The following is an 18871-nucleotide window of genomic DNA, read 5'->3' as shown; positions in this document are numbered from 1 at the left end:
AAATCACTGCTGGCTGTTTCCTGCAAGTCCTTCTTCACAAAGTGCTGGTTAGAAGAGCTGTCTTGGGCATTTAGCATCGAGGAAGTCTAGGGACCCTGAGTTTTCTCCTGCTGTCAGCGGGTTTGGGGCATGACAAAGGATGAAAATGCCCGTTTTCTGTTAGCTTTACAGACTTGAAGGCTATGAAGCATCCTTTCAGGGGCAGTTTACCTCTCCTTTGGTGGAGTTTAGGATGAGCAAACGAACACCCCTTAAGGTAGATGAGCTTTTCTGGCTCTGCAAAAGACTGTTTTTCCCTAAACTTCCGTGACTGCAGATTTTTGTTTTCTTGTTTTCCACCAGGCTTTCCATTGAAGGAAGGAAGGGTTCAGAGGGGGGTTATTAAGAACCTGCTGCTTGGGATGTCTCCTTCTGTGGGAAGATCCTAGAAGAAAGTGTCGCTGTAGAGACTTGAGTGGATCCTCCTTTGTACGAAGCTTCTTGGGAGCTGCACCTCCCCTGCCTGCTGACTCCTTCCCTGAGCTGCTGCCAGGGACGTTATGGTCCCTCTGAACTAGCCTGTCCTAGTCCTCACCAGTGGTCCAAACTAGTCTGTTGTGGTCCTTGTCACTGGTCCTTCTGGGGGAGGAAACCCAGATGGGTGTTTGATCAGTGCCCCCTTTCCAAGGCCGCCCCCTGGCCCCAGATAGAACCTGCTTCTGAGCTAACTCGACCTCGGCAGATCTCCTGAACTGTACCCTGATGCTAGTGGACGTGTTGCTTTATTGTAGCTGATGAGGGACCCGCTGGTCAAGGAAAGGAAGCTCCTTAAGCCACTCTTAATGTACCTTAGTGGAGAAATCACACGACCAAGTCAGCACCGTGGGGCAGAGGGCAGTGAGGGCCTGGGCAACATGGTCGAGGGAGCACCCAAGAAGGTGCGATGAACTTTTCTCCCCTCGACCCATGGCCCCTTACTAGAAAGATCCTGGTGGAGAGCTGCACGGGGCTTAAAGAGTCTAGAGAAACTAGCAAAGGCAAAGGTGAGTGTTTCCTAAGGCCATGCTCCTTTCTGTGACATCAGGGGGGTTGGACAGGGGAAATTTGGTGCAATAAGTGGATCTCTGGACTGAGATTTTCTCTGGCCTTATTTCTAGCAACTTTAACCCTTGGCAGCAATGTAAAGAACAGCCATTAGAGGCAGGAACAGGGAGAAGCTTGTGCACATCTTTTGCTTTGCAGCTGCAAAAGGCACAAAAGACCAAAAGGTACAGCCAAAAGAAGTAAGGGAACGAACGTATCTGAAGACATCCTTTAAGCCTCCATGGCCACACAGCTATGCTTTTCGACACTGAACTATGACACCAGCATTACGTAAATCTGGTTCACATAGTAGTTCTCTCATCTGCCTCTCCCCTGCAGGGACTCTGGCTTCAGGAGATTCCTTCTGGACAGATTTTCCTCCTTTCTGCACAGAGCTCCCCGCAGCTGGTGGCAGCGCACTGCAAATACACCACACAGGCAGTTTGCAGGAGTCTGTTCTCCAGGTTGTGCTCATGAGCCAAGCCCGTCAGGAGCATGGGGTTCCGCAATCTGTTTCTCTAACAGCCTCACCTCACTGCACGCTCTGCACATCCTGATTGCTGCAGCACTTCTCCCGTCAGCGCCACATCATTGCTGTGCCCTGGAGAAAGACGTGCTCGGGAGAGCAGGCACTTGCCTGAAAGACCTCCTGGAAGTACAGAACAAGGAAGCGCTTCACAACTGCATCTCAGGGACAGGGCTCGCAAGAAGGACAGGCCAGCATCCTCACACATGGGCACTAGGGACTAAGTCTGGACTCCTCCTGCTCGCTTCAGACTCCCTATATTGTCCAACCCTCCCCTTCTAGAGCACCACCTTCCTCCCTGGGGACTTCTTGTCCTACTGCTTCCTGGCCTCCAGAGTCTGAAAAGCAGGGTCTGCTCTTACATCACCTCTTACATCGCGCAGCTCCTCAGAGCTGCCTTCTCCCTTCTTGCGCTGGGCAAGCCCTTCAGATTTGGGGACAGCTTCCTTTGCCGCTTTGCCCAGGTCTTGCTCATTTCAAAACCTGCAAACCAGAAGGAGACATCAGCTGGCAGACTCACCAAAAGCTGCTACACGCTTCCCACCCAACCACAAGACTTCAGCCCAGGGGGCACACAAGCATAATCTCTCCACGTTAATACACGCCACACTGCCAAGGCAAACAGCTGCCTCACACTCGTCCTCGAGCACAGGGTTACCCAAAGCCACTTCGCCAGGAGTCTCACCTCATTTGATGCACTCCAGCCTGGGCCCTTCTCCTCTCCCCTCCTCTCCCGTCAGCTCCATGTCACGGATCAGCTTTGGCTGAACATGTCCTCGGGAAAGGAGGCGCTTGCCAGCAAGACCCTCTGGAAGTACAAAACAAGGAAGCTCTTCACACCTACATCGCTGGGATGGTTCCCACAAGAAGGATATGCTGGCCTGCTCACGCATTGGCTACTGCAGACTGAGCACAGATTCCTCCAACCTTGCAGGCCCCCCTTCTGTGTGCTCCTTGGCCCTCACACACTCCTCCTTGTGTCCAACCCTCCCTTTCTGGAGAGACACATTGTTCCCATGGGTCATCCTGTCCCACTGCTTCCTTGGGGCCACATTCGGAAAGGGGGGCCAGCTGCCACATCTTGGTCACCTGAGAGAGTCACTTTGGCGCCAGTACTTCCACACAAGGGGGCCACGCTCTTGGACCTCCACACTCTTCTCATCCACACCTTTTGGCCCTCTGTTGGCACACTCAACCAAAGGATATGGTTTCTGAACAGTTCTCTAGGAACTCCGACAGACCGGCTTCAAGTCCCATCTTCCCAAACAACAGGAAGGTTGGACACTGCTTAGCAGACTTTGCACCATCTGCCTTGGATGATTTCTCTCCTCAAACAGAAACCAACGGCCTCCAGGACATATGTCAGCCCCTCCACTGCCCATGGCTCCAGGCAGAGCTGCTGGCTCACAGCACACATGCCTGCTCCCAGCTCTTTCCTCCACAAGAGGAGGCGGCACAAACACACCCCTCTGACACAACACAACAGTCTGCAACTGTGGACAAGCAGCACGGCTCAGGGCAAAAATGCCTTTCAGCAGCACCAGTGGCTCTTGGGAGCAGGCGCTCTCCCTGCGGCTTCTTCCACAAGCACTCACTGCACATGGCAGGAGCAGGGAAAGAGATTCCCAAGAGGCACCTTCTACTCTACCCGGCATTGCACTGTCACCTGGGATCTAAGCCCCTCCACACAAGGACAGCGCTGAACCCCCCAAACCTCTCTCACAACTCACATGGTACCTTACCTCCTCTGCCCCTTTACCTCTGCTCCCCACAGATGACGCCTTCTCCCTTCTTTCTCTGTGCCAGCTCTACAGATTTGGCTGATGGCTCTGCCTCAGCCTTGCCTGGGCACTGCTCATCTGCCAACCTGAAAAGCAGGACACAGAAATGAAACCTCCCATAGGAGTCTCACGCTTCCAACCCAGCCAGGAGACCTAGAGTCCTTGGGGCACGTGGTCAGAACCTCTCAGCACTCCTACAGGCAACAGGGCAAAAGGAAACAGCTCCCTCGCACACGGGCAAGAGCACGGGGTGACCCAAAGCCAGTTCTCCAAGAGTCTCACCTCACTCGAGACACTCCAGCCCACACCTTCGTCCTCTTCTCTCCTGTCACCTCCACCTCACTTGTTTGGAGCTGACAAAGATGCCCTCAGGAGAGGAGGTGCTCGCCAGCAGGACTTCCTGGAAGTACAGAACACGGAAGCTCTTTACATCTGCATCTCCAAGACAGATCCCACAAGAAGGACAGGCCAGCCTCCCCAGGCATGGGTGACTACGGTCTGAGCCCAGACTTCTCATCCCTTCTGCTCAAGACTTCCAAGGAGGCCCTTGGATCTTTACGGTTCCCCGGGTTGCCCCCCCGTCCCTTCTCTAGATGGACACGTTGCTCCCTGCCATTACCTCATCCCACTGCTTTCCCAGGTCCACATTCTCAGAAGGAGGACAGCTGTTACCTTACCTCGTAGGCCCCTCTGCTCCTCAGAGCTGCCTTCCCTTGCCTTCTCTTTCGTCGAAGCGCAACAGATTGCCTGGCAGCTTCTTCCTCTCCTTTGCCCAGGCACTGCTCATCTGCAAAGCTGCAAATCAGAAGGACACCAAAATGAAACCTCATGCAAGAGGCTTTCCAAAAACTGCTACGCACTTCCCAGCAGAGCAAGGTGACTAACGTCCTTGGAGCATGTGCTCAGAACCTCCCAGCATTGATACAGGCAACATCACCAGCAAAAGGGCTGCCTCACACATGTCCCAGAGCACAGGGTGACACAAAGCCACTCCCACAAGACTCTCACCTCACTCAACACACACCAGCCCGTGTCTTGGTCCTCTCCTCACCCATCCCCTCCACAGCACTGGTCTGGATTGAAGGAAGATGTCCGGGGCAAACGATGCCCTTGACAGCAAGGCCCTCCTGGGGAACTACAAAACAACAAAGCTCTTCACACCTGCACTGCTGGCACAGTTCCCACAGGAAGGACACGCAATGTTACAGTATCTTTTCTCTCAGCCTGCTCAACCAAGGCTTTTTCGGAAGCTGCATCTTTAGGCACAAACCTGGAAACAAGATGGCAACACTGGTTTCAGTAAAGAGCAACACAGCCTCTTGCAGCCTCCACTAAGCAGCTGCAGAGATAGTACGGAGCTACTGTCAACTCTCCACTTTGACAAAGCAGAAGACAGCACACATTAGCAATATATCTTAGGAGCCCCAGAGCACAAAACATCAGTGCTGGGACGGGCACAAGAGCCTCCAGTCAGAGGGCTTGCCGAGATCTGGTGATGATCCCCCTTTTCAGGGATGCTTCTTGAGGGAAGAAAAACACACAGGCAGGAAAGAGTAACATCTTGGGCTTGGGGAGGGTTGTCTTTTTTATGCTCACCCAGAAGAAAGGGAAGGAGCAGATGAAGCTCCATGTGTGCGCAAAGCGGTGCCTAGCATCCTCTCCCACACAGCGGCGGAATGGAAAGCATGCCCTCCTCCATGTGACTCCACCGGAAGACACATGAATTCCCAGAAAAGCAAGAGAGAGTGACCACGGAGTTCACTGAGAACCCTGCCTTTAACAGAGTTATTCCCCACTAGCTTCATGAGGAGACAAGCCCTGGCAGCTACACCCTAGGAAGCAATACTGACAGAGACACGCCAGGTCATCCCCAGGAAACTGGCCGGCCTTTCTGCTGGCACGGCTTTCTGGAAGAAGGAGGGCATGTGTAGGGGGAAGGGCCACCAAAAGCCTGCCCCCCACTTATACTTCCTCCTGATGCTAACGGACATGGGCTACTGGGCTGCATCTTTGCTCTGACCAAAGACAGCTTCCCTGAAGGGCTTCTCCAGCGCCAGGTCTCTCCTCTAAGCCAGACAAGAACTCTGCAGAGAACTCGTGGGCTTGTAAACCAGGTTTAGCGCAAGCGACTAGAAAGCCCATGGAGAATTCTTTCTGCACATTTCCAAAAAAGTAGAGGGAGCCCTGAAAACGTCTCAAGCTTACACTGTCGAAAGATTTTGCCAGCTTCCCGGTCTTTGGACAAGGCCCACACAAACAATTGCAGCGTCACTGCTATGCAGACGGACACCTTCCACTTAGAAACGTGGGTCCTCAGAGCGATCTGGGCATGGTTCACCTCCGCAGCTTCTAAGTGCCCTGCACACAAACCACCAAGCAACAAAGTCACTTCAACAGCCCTTCAGCACACTCAAAGCACCTCGCAGCACAACAGCCCCTCGGGAGCCTTCTCACCCCTCACCCACCCCAACCACTCTCCAGGCAACAGCAAACCTCTCGCCTGGCGGGGCCGCAGCCCCGGCCCTCCCCACACACTGCTCTTCCGAGCAAACAGTAGGTGGCCTCACTGGAGCAGAAGAACCACCCCAAACACAGCCCCAACACCCTGTTGCCCCACAGCCACCAGCAAGGGCACCCCAGAGACCTCCTCGGCCTTGCGGAAAACTACCCCTCCCATCTCCCATTCGCCCCTGACTGCACCTCACTTACACTCCTCCTAACGACAAGCCGCCGGCAGAGACACCAGCAACACTGGCACTCGCCTTCCCAAGGAATCTGGCAGCCCAAATGGGCAGCAGCAACTTCGTTTCCCTGGGCTTTGAAGAAACACCTCCAAGAAACTGCTCTCACGCAGCAGGCACTGCAACGTGACACCCACAGACCTCCCACAGGTCTGCAGAGCTCTTAGCAGAGACCCCCGCCACAACACAAGGGGGAACCCAGCTTTGAAGCGCTCTTCCTACCAGGCCCGGGGCTCTCATCATAGCTGACATGGTGCTCCACCAGAAGCACCTCGTCCAGCTGAAGCACTAGTCTCCAAACTCCAAACAAGCAGGGAAACCCCCCACAGCCTCAGGATGCCCAGGGAGGGACAACACCTGGCATAAAACCTCCACAGTGCACCACGAGCTCTGTCGGGTCCTTCCACCCTGCCACAAGGAGCTAGAGAAGGCCCCCAGAAAGAAACCCCACGCTCTGCTTCTCCAGCTGCGCTTTGCTTTTGCTCTCCATTGAGGGAGAGGTTGCTCTGAGGCAAATCTGCCACCTGCAGCCTCCTCCCGGGGCATTTCTTCCGCTTTCAGAGGCTGGGAGGAATAGTGCTGCTCAATGGCCGCATGCAAGGGGCCGCTCAGCACTCACCAGGGTTGGAGGGAGGATGAGGAGACAAGACTCACCTTGTCCAGCAGCAGCTGCACTTGGTGGTAGCACTCACACACGCTATCCCAAACTTCAGCGATGTCTGTCTGGGGAGCAAGAGAAAGATGTGCCATGCTTCAAGTCAACAAGCTCACCACCATCCTGCCTGGTCCAAACCAAACAGATGCAGCCATCATCCACCACCACCACCACCACCACCACCACCACCACCATCATCTCCAAAAGCACCTGTGCAGGAGGCGGCTGCAGAGCCAAGACTCTTAACTGACTTCCAACTAGAAGCCCTCCACTGACCCCACCAGAGGGCTGGAGTTGAAATGAAGACACAAGAAGGGCTTTGGACAAGGGCATCCTCCCATCCACAATGGGAAGGCGTCTCCGACCTCAGAGCCTCTTCCTCCCTCTAGCTTGCAATTCTGGTACTGCAGCACAAGCAAACAAAGTGCTGTCTAAAGCACAACTCACACCAAGCTCATTTTTAGTCACTTCAGTAAGGCCAGCAACATTGAACCACTACCAGCCAGCTAAACTGCACCACAGAGGGCTGGGCATTCTTCGGCCAGCAGGGCCAGTTTCTCTCACCCCCACCCCCACCGACCATTTCAGTCATTACTAAGGAAACAAGGAAGCTCCTTTGCCAAAAACAAAGCAACAACAAATGCCAATTAGCAGCTAAGAGTCAACATCCTCCTATGTTGAAGCACCAGAAGTGAGACCTTTACAGCCATCCAAGATGAACTCCAAGCACAGCACAGGGACAAACTAAGAGATAACAAAGCATCAGTCAGGCTGCCAGAGCCATTAGGAGTACACAAGGAGAGCAAAAAGTGTTTTCATTTTCGAGCTCTTGAAATTAGACACAAAATACAACCCATACAAACACAAAGACAACGGCAGGACTCAGCTATAGGCAGCCAGGTCTCCACACTTAGCAGTCCCTAACTCCAGCAGGGAGAAGGAAAGGATTGTTGAGGTACATAGTCCTATTTTCTGGGAACAAGTACAATTCTTCTCCAGGTACTCCCTAACACAATAGGCAAATAGCGTTCCCGCACCATGCAAGCAGAGGTCAAACCAATACAGCAAGACCTTGCCTTTGCTGAAATTCAGCTACCAAACTCACACACACGTCAGGGGCACAATCGAGCGGCTGCGCCCTGTCTTACCACTGCAAGGGCATTAACAGGCAGCCCGACTAGACATGCGGCTCCCTGCTATTTGCACGTTGCACACCACCGCCAGCTACTCTTTGATTCCCCACAGACTTCACAGCCAGAGTCGACCAGCAGACCAGAGCCCTGCAATCCACACACACAGGTCTTCTCCAGAGAAACTCCCTGGGGACGCCACAAAGGCGGCCCTGACTCCACTCGCCACATTGCTAACAGCAGCAGATGGCACAGGGCCAGCTGCACTCAGCGTTGGTAGCTTCCCCCCAGGAAAAAAGAGCAGCGTAGCTGCAAGCAAGACTTCAGGAAAATACTCCTGAAGCTGGAGCTAGGAAGGTCGCTCAGCCCACAAGGAAAGAGAAACACGGAATTTGTTTAAGACTAGCTCCTGTCATTATGGCGCAGGAAAGCCGAGAGCATCCACCCGATTCACACACTTGGAGAAAGGGCCGTCTCTCCTAAGAAGCAGCAGCCTGCTACACAAGACTGCTTACAAACACAGGCACGACTGCTAGAAGCAACGGCCATTCACGAGTCTCTGCACGCTTGTTCTCCTTCCCTCCCTCAGGAATGGAGCATGACTCAAAACAGCAACTGTGCATGCAACAGCAGAACTAGTTCACACCTGACCGGGCTGTAAAAAAGAGCAACAGAGCACTGCCACACTGAAAGAGGCCCAAATAACTACAACAGAGAGAGAAAGCCTCCCTGGTGGACAAGACTGCTGACTCCCAACTGCTCTTCCAGAAACGATTCCCCCCGGAACATCTTCCCTTGGGGAGTTCCTCTCTTTTCTACCTGGTCTCCTGAAGCAATATTGTCTGGCTTTACGTACAAAAAGCAGCTTTTCAGTCTCTGCTTGCTCTGAAACGCTTCCGAGTACGTACCATGATGCAAATTCTGCTGGCTGCTAGGATGGATGAGCAACAGGCTGGTACTCACGGCACTGCAGGAAGCTCCTTGCACACAGGAGGCATTTTAGAGCCTTCTTCCTCGTGGAGAGGGGAGAAAAAGCTAAACTCCCCCCCCCCACCCAAGCGCAGAGGCCGCCTGAGGGAGTTTAGGCAGCCCCGTGGGCACAGACCCAACACCATCGCGGCCACCCCCGCCGCAGAGGACCGAGAAAGCCCGGGGTTAGTGGCGGCAGAGACACTGCAGCAGGCCGGGCTGGGGGCACCGGGCAGGCGGTGGCTGCCGGCAGGGCAGCGTGGGGCTCCGCGGGAGCCCGCCTGGCTCCATCCTGCCCAGGGCCCGGGTGGCACCGCAGCCCCGCTGCCCCAGGCCCTGAGCCCTCCCTGCCCAGCTGAGGGGTGGCAGCGCCCAGCAGGGAGCCCGGGGCCAAGCTCCAGCCCCAGCCCCAGCTCCAGCTCCAGCTGGGCCCAGCCAGAGAGCCAAGGGCAGGTGCTGAGCTGACAGGGCCTGGCCCCTGCAGCGGTGCTCCTCGGCGCTCCTGCGGGCCCCAGCTCCCTGGAGGCCAGGGCCCCAGGCTCAGGGGCTCCCAGCCCGCCCACCTCGAGCCTGGCAATTCCCTGTTGTCCAAAAGGTGTTTTGGGATACACATTTCAGCTGCTGTGAGCCCATTGCTCTCTTCATCATATGTAAGCACAGGAGAAAGCAGCCTTTGTGTGAACCTGGCCCCGCGGGAAGAGTGGAAGGGAAGTCCTGAAGCAAGAAGCCCTGAAGCATCTTCCTAGCACACTGCAGCCCTGCTCCGCTGACATCTTCCACTTCAAAGGACTCCAAGAGCCAAAACCTGCTTTCAGCAGCCCCCACGGCTGCTGCAGCCTTTGCCCAGGGAACAAGTTTGGGGGAAAAGTCCATTGCATAGTAGCTCGGTTTGAGTCCTTCTCTTGTCTCCTGGTAAAATACTCTTTGGCAGAGGAAAGAGACAGTATACCCACAGAACGGGTATTTATAGTAGAGACAATCCCCATTCAGCAGAGGCAGTTCTTCCTTTGCTGAAAAGCAAGGGCCCACTCTCGTTCGGGTTTGGAGATGGTTTCTCATCTATGATCCTGCTTCCATGCCCATTTGAGTCTTTGCACTTCTTTACTTAGTCATCAGTCAGGCGAGGCACCTGTTCTTCTTCTTTTTCAGAGTAAAACTCTGACAGTATGCATCCTAATCACGATTTCCCCATGCCTCAGCTCCCTGGCACAAGTAGCGGGAAGGAGCCCTTCCAGAGGTCGCTGTGCAGCTTAGAGGAGGATTTTGCATTTGTTTGGGGAGCGGGATCTACCTCTAAAGGGCACAATGTACTGAAGTGCTTAGAGAAACCTATTTTCTGCCTTATCTGTGCTCCTCATCCTCCTGACTACAGTGGTGGGGTGAAAAGGACAGGGCATGGGAAATATACCCACTTGTTGGTTGGGTCAGGCCTTACATAGGCTTTAAATTTGTTGCAGTAGTGTGGCCAGACACCTGAGCATCCGTGTGAGAAAATGGATGAAATGCTCCATTTTTCAGTACCCTTCCAGGCACTTAGAAGGCCTGTAAAGCAGGGGAAGGTGCTGCTTCCCTGCAGGTATTCCCAGCAGCAGCTGCCTGGCCACTGCCCAGCCTGCTTTGAGGACTTCAGCAGTGAAATGAGCTGACAAAGGCAGGTGGCACAACGGGCTGATGCTGCCCACCTTGTTCGAGCTGTCACAGCAGGTCAAAGGCATTTTTACCCAAGCAGTGGATGAACGGTGTTGAGCCTGAGCCTTTTGACTCTAAGGATGGAGGGATAAAAGATTTGCTGCTTAGCAAAACAGGACCACACCAGGAGCCTTTCTGAAGGCGCTTCTTATGCCACTGGCTGATCCTTCAGATGCAGGGAGCATAGCAACACCTGCAGGGAGAGAAGATTTCTGCAGCATTTTTGTTCTAATGTTGGTACTGTAGAGAAAAGCTTGGGAATGAGGTCATCAGCCTATTGCAGACCTGATGCTTCCAGAGCCTCCTCTCACTAGCTCACACCCTTTTTTAGTTAGGGCATCCAGAGAGAGCCTGTTCATGTAACTGGCAGGCTTTGTTTTCACACCTTCTTATCTCTGTTGCTGCCTCCCTGTGAAATGCCTCCCCTGTGTTTGCCTCACACAGCAGCTGTGAGCAGAGGCAGGAGCCCAGGAGCCAGAGAGAGCTGATGGCTTTCAGCTGGAGGAGAGGGGCATGCAAAGGAAGAAGGCAGAGGAGCAGGTGGCAGGAAGGAAGGAAAGAACACTGGCAACAGCCACTTTCCCAGCACTTGGGCATGTGCATGCTCCAACTGTGCAAATGCGGGGCTACATTTTCACTGCTGGCTGGGCTTTAGTGTCCTGGGGGCTCTAGCTACAAACTTGCTGCTCCTAAGGAAGCAGCAGCAATTAATCCTGCCTTCCCCTCCACAAGGTCCAGCTGCAACTAGCTCCAGCCCTGGCCCTGGAAGAGCCTGAGCCCAAGGCCAGGGCAGGCGCTGCCAGCAAAGGCTGTCAAAGCTGCAGCGGGGCCACAGATGAGTCCCTGCCCTCCCCACAGCACATGGCTGCTTCTGTCAGCAGCACCGGTGCTCCTCCTGTGCTTCCCAAGGCACCCATCGAGGCTGCTGCTCCTCAGGGAAAGCCCCCGGCACCTGGGAACACGAGGAATGTGCCAGCCTGGGCACCGCTGAGAGGCAAAGCACCCAGGTGCCCCCCAGGGCAGGCTGGCAGAGTGTCTCTGCCCCTCTGAGGAATGGGGGTACTGCTCTGGCCTCTCCGGCCTCGGGGCCCTGGGGCCATGCTGCTGCCCTTCCTGCCTCCCCTCACAGCCTCCAGCACGCAGTCGGAGCTGGCCGGCCCCAGCACCACCAGTCCAGCAGAATCAATGCCATCCCCCAGCTCCCGGCTCCTGAGAGCAGCAGCTGGTCAGGCCAACTGGGACAGACCAAAGGCCAGGCTGCTCAAGGTTACTATGCCAGTCGCAAGATGCTTACAGCCGGCCCTGCAGACCCTGCGGGACGAGCCATGTGCCAGCCCCAAGTGATGGCACCAGTGCTCAGCCCCCACGAGAATCAAACTGGCAGCTGATCTCAACTGCACTGGGAGAGCACAGTTACATTTAGTCACAGGTTTCTCCGCCTCTGCCTTTCGGTGGGGGCTGCTGGTACAGATGGGAGCAGTGGGGGTGTCTTCTCTCCGGCTGCTGGCAAGACCTTCCCCAGACCTTTCTTGCTTTGTGCTAGCCTTGGCCAGCTGGCGAGCGGCTTGGATGAGCAGCTTGGCCTCTGGCACGAGCCAGAGAAGCTTCCACTCTGTTTCTTGAGCGTAAGGCATCGCCTTGGCCTTGTGATTAAGGAGTTGCTTCTCCTCTGCTCCGGAGGGCATTGAACACTGGCTTCTGCTAGCATCTCTTGAGCTCTGTGAAAAATACAGAAGCGTTTTGCAAGACCTGCCCTTGTGCATACGTTCAGAGTTGTGCTCCAAGTCTTACACCATCTTATCAGACTTCTGAACATAGGCTGCCCAGTTACCAAAGCTTACGCCTCCTCAGGGTTAGATCTTCAAAGCAAAGGACTCTTTTTGCCTCACAGACTCATGGTCTGTTCTCTAGCCCTTTCCGAGCACATTTCTGTGGACTTCTAGGTCGAGCACAACAGCCTCAGAAGCAAAATTCCTCTTTTCCTTACAGGAAGAGGAGGTGATTGCAGGGCTGCCAAAAGGCAGAGTGGGTCAAACAACACTCACTTCAAAAATACTCTACAGGTGCATGCCTATTTTTGTTTCTTCCAAGGCAGTAAAGAGAAATGAACACAGTCCTCAGGAAGGCAATCCCTCCCTCAGTAAGGCAGGGACCACACTGGACTCTTCCCGTAAGCGCTCCATCTTACACTTGCATACATCCTAAGCAGATGCAAGACAGGGATTTGGGACACAAAATCCTAGATTAAAACAAGGTAATACTTGATTACTTATCTATTAAGAAAAGAAAAAAAAAAGCGTAGCTTTACCTTGCCAGTTTCTCTGCTAGGTGTCTTCTCATTTCCACATTCACCAAGTGGAGTTTTTCAGACCTTTCCAATTCTCCCTGAGCAAATGCCACTTGCAATGTGCTGTCTTGCTGCATGTTTTGTAGTCTAGCCAATTCCAATTCTAGCCCTCCAATTCTCCGCTCCAGCTGGTTTCTCAGTGAGGCATTATTGGCGTTTATTTCTTCTAATCTGCCTTGAGTGGCTGCCTGCATCTAAAGCAGAAAACGCAACTTCAAGAAACAGGAAGGAAAAGACAGTGCTCCCCCAACTCCACTTCACAGACCCGACTGAAAAAGCACAGCCTGACTCAACTAGGGAACCCTGCTGCCTCCCTACCAGCAACAATCAGGGAAGAAATCTGAAACTACTAAATGGGTTATGCTTGTTTCTTTGTTTCTTTGTTTGTTTCCTTCCCCCAGGAGGGCAGGAACCTTAGGGACTTGTTTTCTCAACAGCCTTGTCTGGAGAATGACACTGCAGGTCCTGTGACTCTGGCCACAGACACTCTCAGCAGTAACAGCCATTAGAGGACAAACATATCCCTTGGCGATTCAACCACCTACTGCAGATGTGAACAGTCCGTCCCCCTCTGCATGCTTTGCCTTTCCACCTGGGATCTCCCTCTACTCAATACAGAGGCCAGAGGGATGATGCACACTAATGCCACCTCCTCACAATGCATCCTGAGGACAAAAAGGCAAGATGGCAACTCCCTCTGCAAACTGCCAACAGGAAGCCTGCCTTGGGCAGGTTTTTTGACTGAAGGAGCTACAGGGGCTGCTGGAAGGCAATCAGAGAGTAGGTGTTTTCCCAGACATGCATATCACACAACACACACAGGAGCACTTTCACACAGCCATTTTCAGCACTCCAACTTCCCTAAAAAAAAAAAAAAAGGCAAAAAAAAAAGGGGCACTACAAGAGAACTAGATACCTAAAGCAAAAGACCTAAAAGACAATGACAACAACAACAAATGAATGCACTGTAGACTGCAGATGCAAATGGTGAATGAGTTTACCTGCAAGAAGAGATTGACTTCTTCTAGTTTTTGCCTTATCTTTTGGTAGGCTCTTTCTCCAATCTCTCTTTTATACTCCTCTATTTTGCAAAGATCTACCGCACTGCTCCGTAAGCATCGTTGGAGGCAAACCACCTCTTCTTGCAGCTCCAGATTTCTAGTTCGTAGCTGCAGAGATTTTGTGGACTCCCTCACCAGCTGCTGGAAGAGTTCACTGGCCTGTATCCAGGGGAAAAATAAACACAATTCATCAGAGAGGTCTAGAATCCCTCCATTCGGGGAAAATCCAGCAAACCTATCAGTCAAGACGATAGCTGACACCCACTGACTTGATATTTCAACCAAGAAAGAGGGATTTGTATCTCCATTTCTTTTGTTTCTTTACATCTTTCTCAGGAGTTCGGACAGGGTCGCTTCAGCTCCCATGCTTCCTCAGTTCTCCAGCAAGAGTTCACAACCCACTCCACAGCTCACCTGAACAGCACAGACTCCAAACCAGCAGCATTTCAGCCACGTGCTTGGGCTGAAAAGCACAAGGTCTCTTCTTCAGTGAGACTCCGCAGCCCTGAAAGCAGCTCCCTGAAAAGCCACTGCTGTCTGGCAAGAGCAGAGGGCAGGCAGCAGCAAAGAGAAAGGAGATCACTGCAATCCGACCCAAGAGCCTGAACCTGAGAGCTCCTGCTCATGCTGTGTGTCTGAAGGGCAGGATCTCCTCTTATTGCAACCCGGAGCAGTTGCTCTTGTGATGTTTCAGATAAAAGCACACTCGGGCCTGGAAAACGACCAGGAGCTCCTTTTGAGGAAGGCTCAAGGAGTGGCTTCATTAGCTACACTACAATGAGGAATGTCTCTAGACAAACCTCTCTGGCATTTGTGCTCAGAATATGTTGTTCTGTTCCAGCAGTGGAGGAAAAGAACAGCTTCGTAGATATTACTATGTTTACAGAGTTGGTATACCTCGGCTTTTGTCCTGTCCAAGTCCTCTTGCAAGTGCAGTTTTTCTTCCTTGAGGTCATCGCACAAACGGGTAGAAACTCTAAGGGAAGTCTCTGACATCCGCTGCTTTCTGAGAGCCTCACTAAGTTCTCGCTGCAGCTGGCAGACTGTTCTCTAACGAAAGATTATAACACAAGGATGAAGAGAAAGGCAAGAATGTGAAATCTGCATTTCTACTTTCACTCACTAGTTCATATACTTAAGATCAGTTTTCAGACGTGCTACAAAGGTCAGAAATGTTGTCCCCCAGAAGATGGGCTCTGCACAGCTGGGCACCTCTCTCCTTCCTGAGAGAGGAAGGTAGCAACGCTTAGCTCAGATGTGCTGGAGGCGCAAAACATTATGTGAGCACTCTGCACGGGAGCATGCTTTGCAGCTTGCACAAAGTCAGCTCAGCTGATTTCCTAATTAGTCCTTCCCCTCACTGGCAGCATAGTCTTTCACAGCGCCGCAACAAAAGGACATGGTTGGAGAAGGCTGTAACTCAGAAGCTATGGGAGAGAAAGCTGAGGCCAGGGTAGTGGCTGAAGCTAACTTCTTGGGAGGTTGCCAGCCTCCTTAAGTGCCCCAAATGCATACATCAGCTAGTCCCTGCACAACACTCGGACTCCTCTATTGCAGTAACACTTCAGGCCACAGGCATTCCTTCTCTGTACAAACAGGAAAGAAAAACACTCTTTTCTTTGCTCAGGACTCAGCAACTCCTCCTCGCTCACTACTCTCTCGTCACACCTCCTCCCTTCCTTCTTTCCCACTCATCTCCAGGCACCTTCTCCTCCCTCTCCTCCTCTCACTCTGCCCATCCTCAATATTTTCCTAAACATTCTCTCTCCTCCTTCCCCCACCCTACCTCTCTTTCTGCTTTGTTCCTCTTGCACACCAAGACTCGGTCTCTTAAATGAAGACACTTGGCGTTCAGTTCCTTGTTTCTTGCCTGCAGCAGGTACACTTCCTCTTCCGCTTCTGCTCTGCGTTTACTGAGAATGTTGTTCAGTCCATCCTGGACAGCACTCACAATTTTTTCTTGGGTGCTCCGATTCGGCACATCTCCCAGCTGCTGACGGAGCAAGCGATTCTCACTTTGGAGCTGGGCCACTTGTGCCCGCAGAGATTCCTCTTCCGCAAGGTGTTTGCTCACTTGATCTTTCTCACGTTGCAGAGCACGACCATGCTCCTTGGCCTGACACTGGGCTCGACGTAGTGCCCTCTGCGTCATTTCCAAAAATGATGTTTTTATCCTAAGAGACTGTTTCAGTTGGTGAACTGTCTTCTCTAAGGTGGTAGCTTTACTTTCAGCCTCACTCAGCTGCTGAGACAAGCTCTTGCTGGTTTCCCGCAAATCAGAGAGCTCCTGATTGAGCTTGTCTTGCGAACAAAGACCCTGCTCACATTCCCTCCGAAACGTCTGCTCAGCCTCACGTTCTGCTGTCTGACAACTTCCCAGTTCCTGAACTTGAGCAGAGATCTCGTGCAAAGGCGATGAGTCCACCTGTGTCTCCAGCCTCTCTTGGCTCTCACTTGTCTGTTCAAATGCAAGCAATGAAAGTTGGCCAACTTAAGCAAATCCTCTGAAAACAGGAGGCAATGGCAAGCATTCTCTATAACCATACAAAGACTGGAGCTACCTGGACCTCGGATTAGAATGCAACACTAATCTACAGACTGCTTCTCTCAACATCAGTCATTCAACAGTGTTATTTTACATTGGTACAGACCACCAGTTCAAAATTCAACTAAAATGTGTGTTTTTACATACCTGCCTCCCAGGGGTTTCCCTGCTAGCCTTGAGGGCTTCTTCGTCATTTGGCGAAGACTTACGAAGAATGGCAGAGTCGGAGTCCCCATCTGTACAAGAAAAACACATCTTTTGGTGAGCAGTGTGAGCTAATACAATTCCTGAAGCCTAGAGCGCTTCCTGAATCATCACATTTCAGAGAAAAATCTTAACACTAACACCCCCCCAACTCATCAAGTCCAAAAGAGAAAGCTATCAATGAGCAGATTCAACATGCAGCTGTTTTCTTACTCATCCATTTCCTCTAGCGCATATTTCTTGCTCATATGCAAAGGAAATCACTGCAAGGGCTCCAGAACAAGCCAGCAAGCAGTCACAGCCTACAGAACTCTGCTTTCAAGGGACAATGCCAAATAGCCCATTTTTTAAAATGGGACTTGCTCCATACATGATACCCATATTCAAAATACTGAAATGACCAGCTCCGATGGCGACTTCCGGTCTCCCTCAACTTCACCAGGCTGCATCTGTCAGATTGAGGTGATTTCTTCATCTTTATAGAAGCCTTGATTAATGCATGGATCATTATTTAAGCTGCCCAGCTCAGCTACAGAAAATACTACAGCGTTGCCAGCACACTCAAAAGACCTCCCTCGAAAAAGCCTCTGATTCCTCCGGGTACCAATAAATATGCCTTTGACATACCTCGACCAGAAATTGCACAGGAAACCTTTGCTCCCAGCTTTCGCATTGACGCATAACTGCCACCTATTATCTAATGCACGTTCACCTAACGTGCTCTGCGTTCCTAAGGAAAGCTGCCAGTGCAGACACAGCAGGGATTTGGACAGCTATCATTTTCCACTGGGCAATTAAACAGTCCCATATTTGTCTTCCAACAAACGAGTCTCAAACAAGCCAGAGTAAGCAGGGTACTGTTGCGGAGACCAGAAAAATCACACCAAATGCAGGAGGACAAAAGGGCCCAAGGTAGGCGTCCCTTCTGGTCTCTCCAGAGCTCTTCCAAGTTCCTCCTCTCCCAAAGACTTCAAAGCCTCTTCCTGCTGCGTATCAGAGGGAATCAGAGGCGGGGGCTATGCTTTGCCTGTGCCAGCCAGCAACTGCAGAATTAGGTTCAAGAGCCTTCCCAAGAAGCTGTCAAGTTCCCTCTCACGGCACCCACGCCATCTTTGAAGAGATTCCACACAAGCAGGAAAGGATCCAGGGAGAAGAGGAAATCCTTCTAGAAAGACACTCCAAAGACGGCCTACTCTTCCTCCAAGTCCCTGACTCACACAACCTTCTCTTCATACCCTATATGCATCACAAAATGCTCCAGAGGAGGGTTGGCCCTAACAACATATGTTCACCAACAGGATGATTCTGCAGTTGCCCAGGAACAGGGCAGGGCTGTTCTTTGGGGGGAAGCAACATTCTGCTGATCCGACCGTCCGCACAGAGCCCCCAGCAGCAGACCTCTTCCTGCGCTCTAGCAGGAGGAGTCACAAACCTCCGCCTGGATAAAGCTCCTGTTCCTAAGTGAAAGGCAGCAAAATGTGACTCTCGACTCACTTCTCACTTCTGGGAAATAACACACAAGTCAAGAAGAAAAGAAAAAATAGGGCGCAGTTTCTGTATCTTTGTAGGTTTTCAAAGACAGTAACAAACTGTGTATGAATACTGTCTGCTCTCCTCATTTGACACATACTGTAGCTTTCCATACAGTAGTCTTACCAAAAAAAAAAAAAAAAAAAAAAAAGGCAGAATAAACCCCCCTACTAGAGGGTCTGAAAGGTAGAGTACAGAGAACACAGTTTGGGTAATTCTGAAATAGTAATTGTGTGAGATATATTCAGTGCTAGGCAAGCTCACGAGCGTAGCTCAAACTGCACACACTCACTGAAGGAGAAGATATTTTTTTAAGCCACCCTGATAATTCTTCTGGATCATAACCTCATACGGATTTTCAACACTTTTTTTTTTCCTCATAAAAAGTCAGAACTTAAAAACAACATTTAAAAAACATAAATACATCTAAGAAGTTATAGTAAGTGCAGTTTCCTATAATGCACGGATCCAGCTGTGCCTAAGGCAGCACTGTCCCCTCGGGGAGGAGAATCCTGAAGCAACAAGACAGAAGCGTTTCTAAGCATCATGTCTCCGCAGCACCTCAGAGTCCCCACAAAAGCAGTTGGGACTGAGGTGAGAAACAAGGCACCTCGGGAACCTGGGCCGAGCA

This window comes from Dromaius novaehollandiae, chromosome 28, assembly GCF_036370855.1.
Source record: "Dromaius novaehollandiae isolate bDroNov1 chromosome 28, bDroNov1.hap1, whole genome shotgun sequence".
In the NCBI taxonomy this organism is placed as follows: domain Eukaryota; kingdom Metazoa; phylum Chordata; class Aves; order Casuariiformes; family Dromaiidae; genus Dromaius; species Dromaius novaehollandiae.
The sequence above is the reverse complement of the archived record's forward strand: the minus strand, read 5'-3'. Positions refer to the sequence as shown.